Below are 13,367 nucleotides of genomic sequence, written 5' to 3'. Positions count from 1 at the left end.
AGCCGGACGCCTGGCAACCCGCGCCACCACCGCTGTCAAATTCTATAGAAAACAAGTGCACCCGACACTTCTCCGCTCGATCCATTCCACACGGCGCAGAGATGTGCAAATAATGGAATCTGATTGGTTATTCAAAAAACTTCTCTGCTCCGCTCCGCAACGCTCCGCCTTGGTGGAAACGGGGCTTTAGGCACTAAAGCGAAATTATATTATTCTAAGCTGAGCTAAGCGCTAAGATGAATAAATTAAAGCGAACACCTCGTTCCTCCTACCTCAAGATTTTATTTCATTACTGACATAGCATTTAGGATTTTCGACTTAAATCCTAGAGAAATGCAATGGATTTTTATAAAATTAACAAAATTAAATTTATAATTTCGTGATATTATATTGATAATGTGGGCTTGAAATTTTCAAGGCAACAAAAAAGTTTTGAACTTTTTAGGTTATCTATCAACACCATTGATGAACATTGTTTTGAGGGTTACCCTGAATTCAAGAAAACATTGTTTGTACATACAGGATTATTTCTACGTCTCGTTCGTGTTCGTGTAGCCAGGATCTACTCCTTGTCACGTTTTTCCCAGGGTAAAGTTAAACTGTCTTTGGACCCGCAACGAAATTAATAAAAATATTATAGATATCTTAAGAGGAGTTCGAAGTTATGAATGGAAAGTCCATCATTTATGTGATATTTCTGTCTTTTTTTCGTATACGTTCTCTGTCCTTAACTAAGTGATGTTCATCGTAATAAATGTTTCATTCTTTCATTTAGCCTCCCCGCAGACCACAGACTTTTTGCCGGGCGATAGTTTAATCGGACTGACGACCACGTCAGATATACGAGAATTTCATGCATTACAATAATTAATTCTCTTAGTTTTAATTCTTTATCTCAAGCCATCCGTATTAACAAAGCAAACAATCCTGGAAACAATCTAGCGACATCTGGACTGCACGTGGAAATTATATCCAAAGCGCTAGGTAAGCTCAACTTGCTCTACACCTAGCCTGCACTATCGCTAACGTAAATAAATTATACCGGCGTGAACACGCCGTAAATATGCCGCTAGTGATGGGATACTGCATTAAATGATCGATAAATACATATTTATCGATACTCTAATGCAGTAGTATCCCTTCACTCCTCACAAGCATAGGCTTGCCTCTGAAAATATTTTAACAATGAAGGATTAAAGACGATGGGAAGGACGTTGAGTTTGGACCTTTAAAACTGGAGAAAATTTTTGATTATTGATGGACATAAAAAAAGAGGTTCTTATTTGATGTGGATCATTTTGAAACTAAGTATATATTGCACATCATACAAAAACTGAGAATTAGTGGACTGCTGTAGTCAGTTAGTTGGTTATTGGATAAAATAGCACCAGCAGTTAATGGCGTAGTTGCTAAAAAATGATTTCATTCTCTAAAACGCCATTGAATTGTTGTTAACAAACATGTACTTACTTATATTTTATTTATTTTAAATATACTTAGGTTTCGGTAATATTTTACATCGATATTTACATTCTAATCATCGATATCGAAACCATCGACAATCCAGCGTCACTAGCCGGCGTTGCATCGCGAGCGGGTAATTTACCCAAACATACGTCTTATACGACTCGAATGTGTTTCGTCTGCTAATGTTTGCCTTTGAATTGATGGGATTTGGGATGTACTTGCAACGATCCTGGTTGAGACACAGTTTTCGTGTAAGCCTTACAACTCATTTAGATTTGGAATTCCCTCTTTATGTAACAAAAGTTTCAAAAAGTTTCAAAAACTTTCCAGCCCATAATGTTGTCCCGAAGTGGTGGTAGGGCAAGCTATATTTGGGACGTGTATGTGTGCTTTAAAAAGGTTATAGGTACGTAGGTAAGGCTACATGCTAGGAAAGAATTTGAATTTGATAAACTTAAATATTTAATGATCATGGATAAAACCAACCTACAGTCTTGGTAAGGGTTGTCTAGACTCTACTAAGGAAAGCGCTTATAGAAGCTAGTACGAAAGATACTTTTAAAAAATGCGTATTATTTAACCCTTCAAGTACCTACCCGAGAATCCATTGTTACCGCAGTGTCATGCGACCGCTTAGGGGATGGGATAGATCTAAAATAAATGAAGGAAAGTCATGAATTTTCCGGGAAAAACCTAATTTGTGTTATTTACAACTTGTATTCAACACAGGCGACGTCAGATTGGATCGCTAGTACTTAACATAATAATATCTTTAAACACAAACTCTGGATACTATATTTTTGTTGGCAGCAACTCCAAGCCTCTAAAACCTGTTTTGGAAGATTACTCCAAACATCTCATCCTAAAATACTCTGAGCACAATGATTAGGGATTTCGTAGCCCNCGTAGCTTGGAATAATAATTACATTATATCCAAACTCCATTATTTCCACGATAAACATAGTTATGTAGGTTAATAACAAAACAGAGGGAATTTATTTACTCCTCGGTAATCTTCTTATAAACCTAGAGAGCAATATTTTACCGTTATTATGTTATTATAATCAAGGCACTTAGTAGTATCTTGCAATTCAATTTCAATGTTCATAATTTTGCTGTTAAAATGTATTTTGTTTATAAAATGAGTTATGAAAATTGGTCAAATATCTCATAAAATATTCAGTGATATTTTGTAAGTTTTCGTCAGTTTGGTGCATTTCCCGCCATCTTGGAAAAATGGCGATAACGACGCACTTTCTTCGGCATTGTTTTTTTTATTTCAATACACTTAAAACCTAATCAAATATTTTTCGAAAACAGACAAAAATTGTAGTTTTACAAAAATTTGTGACAAAATTAAGAAACTAAACTAATTTTTATGCGAAGGGAAACAGTCAAAATGAGGCTCTGTGAATCTTAAAGGGAAAAAATCTATTTATTTACTTGTAGTTTAGATTATTTGCATAAACATGACGAAAACGGAAGCTTTATAGGTTATACTAACTTAAATTGGACTACAACAGAACTGTATCCAAAACCGGAAAATGCAGCGTGGGACTTTCACCCACAAGGTAGACCGACGACCTAATAAAGGTAGCAGGAAGGCGCAGGATGCAGGCCGCTACCAACCGTGCGATGTGGAAGTCATTGGGGGTGGCCTATGTTCAGCAGTGGACGTCCTGTGGCTGAAATGATGATAATGAGAAGAATTATGGTTCAAGTTATGTACCTACTTCAGAAAATTATTCCTTACAATTTATGCCCTGAAGTAGGTAGGTACACATAGTTATTGATAAATGTTCTGAATAACTGCTGGTTGTCTACTATTTTAATTCAAATGACTCTATTCACGTAAACGTTTTAATAACAGTTGATAGCCGGAAAATTGTACTTAACCGATGCTTTCGATTAAAATGTTAATGGCTGACCCGGAGCGGATCGATTTACTATTAATGAGATTAATAAACATGCCCCAGGTATTTATTAATAACGACCGTTTAACCTGGAATTTACGTAAGTGTTGTGTTTAGAATCAGCGAGGCATTCTGGAGTAATTTGATTTAATTGCGCTTGCAAAAACTTGATCTTTGATGTATTTATGCTAAAAATGTTGTGTATGTCTGTCAAAGTGTGTCTGATGTTTATACATAAAATAAAAATACTTTGTATGTAAAAAGCTCAAACTAAATTATAAAATGCGACTCTTAACGCTAAAATTAAAATTATAATAACTATGTAAAAACCTTTTACGTAATGCCCATAACGCTTCGTGGAAAATTTAGTAACTTTATAGGTACATTAGCTTCTGCCCAATAATATTTTCTTCAAATCTAAATACAAGAATTGGTATCACTAACCAAAAAAATTGAGATTTCCGTACACTTCAACGCTGTTTTCACATTTTTAGCTATTTCTGACAATAGGGTAGTTCCAGATAAAGGTTTCACGTTTCGAAATAACTGCAAATGCAACAGAGAAACTGATAAAAATTTAAGCAGTTACGTTCTTGACTATGCAATTGCTACTCCTAGAAGCCAAGTGAGGGTACCTAGATCATTTATTTACGCCTGCATACAATAAACGAGAAGCAGATGCTTTTAGCAGAACGTGAAGGAAATAGTCTTAAAATAAAAAAATAAAATCACAAAAATCAGTCATAAATTATTATGAATCTTTTATTCCCAATTGAAAACTAAATACGTTTTCAGTTGGTTGTAAAGCTACAATATCTGTATAGCCTTTTTATCGATGGATTGGTGATGTGAACCACTCAAATTGGCATCATGTCGGCGATTCGCATCGCGATCCGAATCACTCATGGTGCGAAAAATCTAAGAGTCCTGTTCACACCGTGGTCCGAAGCACTCGTGGTTCGAAACGACTTAAGATCCTGTTCACACCGCCATCCGAATCACTCGTGGTGCGAAACGGCTAAAGATCCTGTATGTTTTCCCATTCGACTGCAGGTCAAGTCGGGTGGAATGGTTGTAATATTTCAAACGGATGATCTTTATATTATTGTGTGCATGTTATTTGTTTGAGAACAATGAGGGATTTTTCGCTTGGAGCTAAGAGCATTGTGCATGAGACTTGCGTGTCAGGCGCTGTGGTTTGGCGCGTGGTCCAAGTTACATAATATATGGTGCATTTGAAGAATTACTTATCCAAAGTTTAGTAACTTTTTAAGATTTTTTCAAGCTATATAAGATTTTAAACTTTCGCGTTCCATTACAATTAAAATAGTATTAAATCTTCAAGCCCGCCCGAACGGACTACGCCGCGAACCGCCCGCGCCAGTCTGCTTGTGACCACGGCTGCAGCATCGCAGCCGAAACGTCAAGCCGTGAGTATATAATGTAACTCATTAATAAACGTCGCATTAAGGCCCGTGTCTTACTATTTTTTCAAGTTGTTTTAAAAATATTTACTTATCCAAGTCCACAAATACTACATGATGAATCACCTACAACTATCAATATTTTCTCATTCGAAATAATATTGCCATATTTATGAAAAATTTTACGGTTATCTCAGTAGGCAGGCGGATTCAGGTGTTTCTGGCATTTTTGTTTCCATTTATTTGTCAAATTATGAATCAAAAATTTTCATAAATCGCCTTTTTGGGGCATAATCATAATAATTATTTTGATAGTGGCCATCAATTAGCTAAGTAAGTACGAATCTGACAAAACTATGGTCAGAAGTATTCTACAAGCTGGAAATTTATCGCTTTCGCTTGTCCCTCGTACCACACAACAAGAGCAGAGCCGATAGCATCAGCATCGTTAGCTATCGCCCCCGATCTATTGGCTGATGGCACACGTGAGGACCGTGGGACATAGGCTTTCTAATCGTAAAGGTTTATTGCCCAGATGATATTTGTATTTGTTTAAAAGCCTAGTTTTGTCAGGCATAACTTTGTAGAGCACTACCTCACTACAGGACGTGTGACTACATACAAATCCCACTATTCGATGCGATCACTAACGAATTCAAAAGATAGCTATAGCAGTAAGTACTTGGATGAAAATGCTGCAGATAGTGCTTTATCTTTTCTGCATTTCTATTTTTTCTTTTTTCTGTAAGAGATGAATTCCTTGCCATAAGAAAGAAAGGCTTTAATAAAGCCTTTTTATACTTTGTATTTCTTTTTAACATCTATCTATCATCCTTCTAGTTAATAAGACTAAGTTCTTAATATAAAATCCTTAGCTACCTTAATAAATTCTCATCTAAATTTCAGCTAATTCCAGGTATTAGGCGTAACGTCTAATCTTTCATCAAGATAGCGTTAATCCAGTTAACTTAATTAGTTATCTAATTTAGGTCACAGTTAAAGGCTTAATAACTTAGCCTGACGTTTCGGCTCGACAAAGATTAAGCCACGTCTAAGTTTCATTATCTTCATTGCATTTGTAAATGGTAGGATTAGTCTTAAGACTTGGTTTAGGAAAATTTTCTCTCTTAGTCAGTGCCTAGATGAAAAAAGTTCTTTTTTTGTTCTATCCTCGAAATTTCTGGGTTCTCCCGTTTCAGAAATTTAAAGCTTGAATATCTGGTACATCTTAATGAAACCTTAATTTTTTTTATGTGACAGGAGGCAAGCGAGCAGACTGATCACCTGATGGTAAGTAATTACCGTCGCCCACCGGATGATAAGTGAAGTGCCAGTGATGGTTTCATTCTGAACACACCTCAGATCATAGAAAGAGAATAGATATGAAGTCGCGCGACTCGCGCGTAACTACAACGAGAACCAGTGTCCCCACATTTCCCCCACCACAGCTCCCACACACACATTCAACTGTGTAAAAACAAAGCGACTGAGAGTCTACGACAACATGTGCAACCGGCTTAAAAGTGCTGTGATTGGCCAGAAGGCGTGCCTTATGGCCAATCAATGGCCGCGTGACGTGACGCACACTTAGAAAACTAGTGAGAGAACAAAGACAAAATGGAGTCGACAAGATATTGGAGTCGACAATTGAAGATCGAACTATCTTGGTGTTGAGGGTATACCGAAATTTTAAGCCCAACATTATAGCAGTGGACTCTCAAGTACGAATAGTGTCTGAGTAGCTAGCTAGTTACTCGGTATTTCGTCAGTGACGTCAGCGCATTCGTAGCTCCGCGCGTTAAAGCGCTGGGAAGTGATTCGAGAATCGGAGTTCGAACCCTGTCAAAGATTATTTTTTTTGTTTTTTTTTTTGTNGCTAGAAGAAAAAAAAAAGTCATTGGAGAAGCAAGACGTATTTGTTTACGCTCCCAAGTTATCATTGAAAAACGGCTAAATTAGTGTTTGTGATTAAGTTGAACATATATCAAAACAATCTGTGAACTATGGACTATGTGCGTGTATAAACAAACTTGGAGTACACAATCAATTAAGTGTTATAATCTGCAAAAATGAACAATTGAAGATCGAACAATCTTGGTGTTGAGGGTATACCGAAATTTTAAGCCCAACATTATAGCAGTGGACTCTCAAGTACGAATAGTGTCTGAGTAGCTAGCTAGTTACTCGGTATTTCGTCAGTGACGTCAGCGCATTCGTAGCTCCGCGCGTTAAAGCGCTTGGAAGTGATTCGAGAATCGGAGTTCGAACCCTGTCAAAGATTATTTTTTTTGTTTTTTTTTTTGTGTCTATTTTTTCACTATGAATTGTGAGGCGTGTCGAAAGCGTATTACAAGCGATGAAGTGCTTCGATGCATACAATGTGTGACGCCCTACCATTACGTATGCCTGAACATGACACCCGATTATTACAAGAGTCACATAGGCGAGCTGAAAAGGTCCTGGATATGTCCACTGTGCATTAACATAACAAGGAGAAAGGGAAGCAATTGTAATACACCTGTACGGAAACAACTGACTGACATGGATGAATCTAACATGTCATGCGATGATATCTCGATAAGTGAGACTTTGGCTGAAGTAAGCCGACCTGTTATAAACAAAGCGGTAAATACACCAACATCATCTGGAAGCGCTACTACGCCTACTGCTGCCAGCATAACATTGGACCAGTTTTCCAGACTTTTGGATTCAAAGTTGGACACAAAACTAGAAAGCTTTCAGATATCTCTGAGCAAAACAATAAGAAAGGAAGTTAGTGACCAAATTGCCAAACTAAAGTCCGAGTTTACCGCCACGACGGACTTTCTCGCGGAGGAACAAAGAGATGTAAGGGCAGAGGTCAACACACTGTCTGATAAAATACGCAAGCTTGAAGACGAAAAGAAACAACTTCAATGTGAATTATCCCAAATGAATAAAACCCTTAAGGTTTTAGATAAATCGTCTAGAAACTGTAACCTTGAAATACAATCGGTACCTGAAAAACGTTCGGAAAATTTGCTGCACTCATTGAAGAAGTTATGCGAGGTTATAAAGAGCCCTATTGCTGATTCAGACATAAAATCTATACGCCGTGTTGCGAAATTAAATCCATCATCGGACCGCCCACGTAATATTATTGTCACGCTGCATTCAGAACTTCATCGCGACACTATCATCTCCGCAGTGCGCAGATACAACAAAGCAAATCGTTCGTCTCCGTTGAACTCATCTCACATGGGCATAACCGGCGATAAATGCAACATCTACGTAGCAGAGCACCTATCTGCTGAATGCAAGGAAGTACACGCCGCGGCAAGAAGATGGTCTAAAGTCAACAACTACAAGTTTGTATGGATAAAGTATGGCCGCGTCTATGTCCGTAAAGATGAAGAAGCCCCTGCCGTGTTAATTAGAGACATTAGTTCTTTATTAAAGCTTGCGCCTAAGAACTCTGCATAAAATGTGAATTAAACTCAATGCATTTATTTGGAAAACTATTAAGTTATCTTAAATATGTTCATATATTATCAGAATCTCAATAGAGCTAGAAGCAAAGTGGATATTGTGTATAGAAACTTTTTGAACTCAAATTACGATTTCATATGTCTAACTGAAACCAATTTTGATGCATCTGTGTACGATGGGGAACTGTTTGACGAGCAATACAATGTCTTCCGTAGAGATCGCGATACCACTTGTATCAACAAGTATGGCAAGTCCGGTGGAGGCGGCGTCTTATTAGCAATAAAAAAAGAATATTCTGCCGTCAGACAGAGCTCCTGGGAAAGCGATCTTGAGGATGTCTGGGTTAGTTTATTGCCACCTAACAAAGCGAATCAGATAATGAATGTATGCGTCTGCTATTTGCCTCCTTATTTAAATAAACAAGACCTCTCCGATTTCTATTTAAATCTTCAAAATATTGTCCTCACTGCTGGTGAACAGAACTCCTTTATGCTATTTGGCGATTTCAATGTGCCCAATATCTCATGGATTTTGTCAGGGGATGGTAGCACGATGGCTAGCTGCGATGAGATGGACTACAGGAGCGAACTGTTGCTAGATACCCTAGCTCTCTGTGATCTATCACAGTACAACCGCATTCCTAATAATAACAATAGAATACTCGACCTTGCTCTTAGTACCTCCGGAAAAATGACTGTAACCAATGAGAAGTCCTCATTAAAAGAAGATAAACATCATCCTTCCCTACTAATTAATTATCACACATCCCATAACTATAGATCTCTCAAGAGCAACGAGACAAAGCGCCTAAACTTCTATAAATGCCAATATGAAATTGTAAAAAATAGGATTGTCGATTTAGACTGGTCTGAATTGTTTTGTGGGGCGGACGTGGACGAGACGGTGACTAGATTTTACAATGTAATCTACGAAATTATAAATGAATCCACCCCGCTGATTAAGCATTTTTCAAATAAATACCCTAAATGGTTCAGTCCAGCACTGCGTCGCTGCCTGCGTGAAAAAAATAAATACCACGCGCGCTATAGAAAATACAATAATCCCCGAGACTATGATACATTCTCACTCCTCCGAGCTAGATACAAGAAACTGATGAACAGTTGCTATAAAAAATACACCAGATCTATCGAAAATGCTTTGACTAAAAATGTAAAACCATTTTGGAGCTACATAAAGAACAAAAAACGTAACGATTCTAGCATTCCCGAATCCATGACATTTGGCGAAAAAAAAGCCTCTTGCGGCGAGGAGATCTGTGAACTATTTTCGGATTATTTTGGGTCAGTATTCGAGGATAAAGGCGATGATACAGTGCTGGCCGATTGTCGTCCTCAAAGTAGTAACCTTCTCTCTAAAATCGTACTCACTGAGAACGAAATATTGGCAAAACTCAAGCGTCTTGACTATAACAAAGGTGCCGGTCCGGACGGCATTCCACCCGTGTTCTTACGAGTTTGTGCTGATGAACTGAGCTTCCCGCTTCAACTAATCTTTAATAAGTCACTTAGAAGTGGTGTGTTTCCTTCACGCTGGAAAATAGCTAACGTAGTCCCCATATTTAAGTCTGGTGATCGCGCTAACTGTGAAAATTATCGACCTATAAGCATTCTGTCCGCAATATCCAAATTATTTGAATCGGTGGTATTCGATCATCTCTACTTCCATTTGAAATCTACCATATCGACNGCCATGCCTCTTGGGAACTTAAAAATGCTCAAGTCACTGGAGCAAACATTGTTGAGAATCAAGAGAGGCTAATTGGTCTTCACAACATTTGTGTAGGATGCGGCCGCTCGATTTTAAGTCAGTTCTCGCACAATATTGAGAGAAACTCCTAAAAAATGAAGAAGGCCCAATAGTTGTCATTATATCACAGTGGTTTTTAGACTGTTATTGTTTCACTGTATGTGTTGTATCATCTTTGGATTTCTTTAATAGTCTATGATTGTGTTCATTGTCTATGGTACTAAAGAAAGACGGCCATGTTGTTTTAGCATCTTGTGGGAGCTTGTTAATAAACATGCAGTGTCAGTAATTCATTCAGTATTTTATTTATCTACTGCCTCTATCACATGGTGGCAGCGGTAAAAGTAATAAATGGAGAAAAAACATAAATCAGACATGAAGGAGGCAGAGCAGGGTGGAAGAGGCCACCAAGCCAAGGTGACGCCACCCGGAATTTTCAGTTTTGTGCCAGAAGAATGGCCGAAGTATAAAACCAGATTTATGAGGTACATGAGTTTAACAGGTCAAAACAACAACGCCGACGAAGAAAAGATAAATTGCCTCATTTATTGCATGGGAGAAAGGGCAGAAGACGTAATATTGCAGTTTGGGGAGGACGCCATGGCACATGGCCCATGTGCTACCTTAACCTATTGAAAAAATTTGATGATTTTTTCGCTCCCAAACGAAATGTAATCTATGAAAGATTCAAATTCAACGCCAGGGTGCAGCTACAAGGCGAAAGGGTTGACGAATTTGTCACTGAAATACACCGACTTGCCGAGAACTGTGAATACGGCGTTTTGAAGACTGATCTTATCAGAGATAGAATTGTCGTTGGTATTGCAGATAAAAGTCTAAGCGACAGGATGCTACTTAAACCAGATCTTACATTAGAAGAAGCCATACAAATGGGAAGACAATCTGAAATACAGCAGGAAGAAACTAAGAAAATGAGGGGTGAAGTGACAGAACTCATGAAAATTGAAAAAAGAAAAAATACAGGAAACTGCTGGTTTTGTGGGAAGGAGCGACATCCAAGAAAAAAATGTCCCGCGGAAAAAGCAACTTGCTACAATTGTAAACGTGTGGGACACTTTGCTAAATTGTGTCGGTCTAAAGCAGTTAAAATTATAAAAGAGGATTCAAACGAGTAGGAGGTGTGTATGATACAAGGTGGGAAGTATACGTTAATATATTTGAAGTATACGTTAATATATTATTAGTTTTAATTTAATTCAGACAAATTTGTGGATAAAATATTTTTTTTAATTGATACAGGAGCAGATATAAGTGCTATACCAGAAAATGTTGCAGTGAAGGCCAAACTACCGTTGGTGAAATCAGGTGATAGTGTAAAAGGGCCAGATGGGACTAAATTGAATGTACTGGGAACGGTGCAACTGAAATTACAATATAAGGACAGGATATATGAAGGTAAAGTCTATGTAATCAAAGATCTTAGTACAGCAATATTAGGCAGGCCATCAATTGATAGTATGAATATTCTAAAAGTTTGTGCTATCTCAAATTCAAGTCAGATCAGTGACACACATTCAAATATGAGTTTCACATAAAGTTAATTAATAATCCTAAGTCATATGTCCAGGCAATACCTCTTTTGCCCAAAGTTAAGGAAGAACTAGATAGATTGCAAAGATTAGGTATTATTAGTCCAATTGAGGAACCTACTGATTTTGTGTCACCAATTGTGGTAGTGCTTAAGAATGATAAAGTGAGAATTTGCGGTGACTATACACAAGTAAACAAAAATATTTTGAGGCCAGTTTGTCCAATTCCAATTTTTGGCAAAACTCAAGCGTCTTGACTATAACAAAGGTGCCGGTCCTGACGGCATTCCACCCGTGTTCTTACGAGTTTGTGCTGATGAACTGAGCTTCCCGCTTCAACTAATCTTTAATAAGTCACTTAGAAGTGGTGTGTTTCCTTCACGCTGGAAAATAGCTAACGTAGTCCCCATATTTAAATCTGGTGATCGCGCTAACTGTGAAAATTATCGACCTATAAGCATTCTGTCCGCAATATCCAAATTATTTGAATCGGTGGTATTCGATCATCTCTACTTCCATTTGAAATCTACCATATCGACAAAGCAGCACGGATTCATTAAAAAACGATCCACAGTCAGTAACCTCCTTAACTTTAAAACATACATATGTGATGCTTTTAACGATAGGGGTCAGGTAGATGCCATCTATACGGACTTTAAAAAGGCATTTGATAAAATAGATCACACTGTTTTATGTCATAAACTGGGGGCGCATGGGATACACGGTAGTTTATTGCGATGGCTGGAGTCTTACTTAAAAAACAGGAGTCAGTTAGTAACCGTCAAGGGTTATGCATCAAAGGCGATTCTAATAAGGTCAGGAGTCCCACAGGGTTCTCTTTTAGGCCCGTTACTTTTCATTACATTTATCAACGATCTCATTGAAAAAATTAAATCCCCTTGCCTGTTATACGCTGATGACCTTAAGATTTTCAATAGAATTAACCACGCGGACGACACGCGCGTCATACAGGAGGATTTACATTGCTTATCGGAGTGGTGCAATGACAACAATATGTTTCTTAACGTTAAAAAATGTTTCGTTATCACCTATACTCTAAAAAAGAAAAAGGTATCAAACGATTACATCTTAGAACAACAGAGTCTATTTTGAGTGTCGACTGTCAGGGATCTTGGCGTCATATTTGACGAAAAACTTAGTTTTCGTCAACATTACGATAAAATAGTAAAAAAATCAAACCAGATACCTACTAGGTTTCGTTACCAGACAAAGCAAAAACTTCAAGAATACCAAAAGTCTAATTCTACTGTATAATAGCTTGGTTCGTAGCAACTTGGAATATGGTTCAATAATATGGAATCCTCACTATGCTGTGCATTCTGAACGCATCGAATCCATCCAGTCTAAGTTTTTACGTTTACTGAGTTTCCGCACTGGCAATAACAGGAGGCTTCGATCTTATGAACAGAGACTTAATGAGTTTAACATAACTCCACTTCACCTCCGACGCGCCGAGATGGACCTAGTGAATCTGCACAAAATAGTGCACTCGGAACTTGACAGCCCTGAGATCTTAGAACTGCTACAATTTACCATTAAACACAATCCCCGTAGACCAATGACAAAAATATTTGACATACCCCTTTTTCACAACAATATATCACACAACCAGCCTCTGGCTAGATTATGTCGACTCTACGAGGATTACAGTCCTCGCTTCTCTGACCTTGACATCTTCAACTCTAACCCGCGTCGTTTCAGAATGGCTTTAAAAGACATCCTCAAGAATATCCCTAGACCCTAATTTTATTATTTTT

The sequence above is a fragment of the Ostrinia furnacalis genome, unplaced genomic scaffold, assembly GCF_004193835.3.
Source record: "Ostrinia furnacalis isolate ACB-3 unplaced genomic scaffold, ASM419383v2 OfSCF7032, whole genome shotgun sequence".
In the NCBI taxonomy this organism is placed as follows: domain Eukaryota; kingdom Metazoa; phylum Arthropoda; class Insecta; order Lepidoptera; family Crambidae; genus Ostrinia; species Ostrinia furnacalis.
This window is presented reverse-complemented; position numbering follows the sequence as displayed.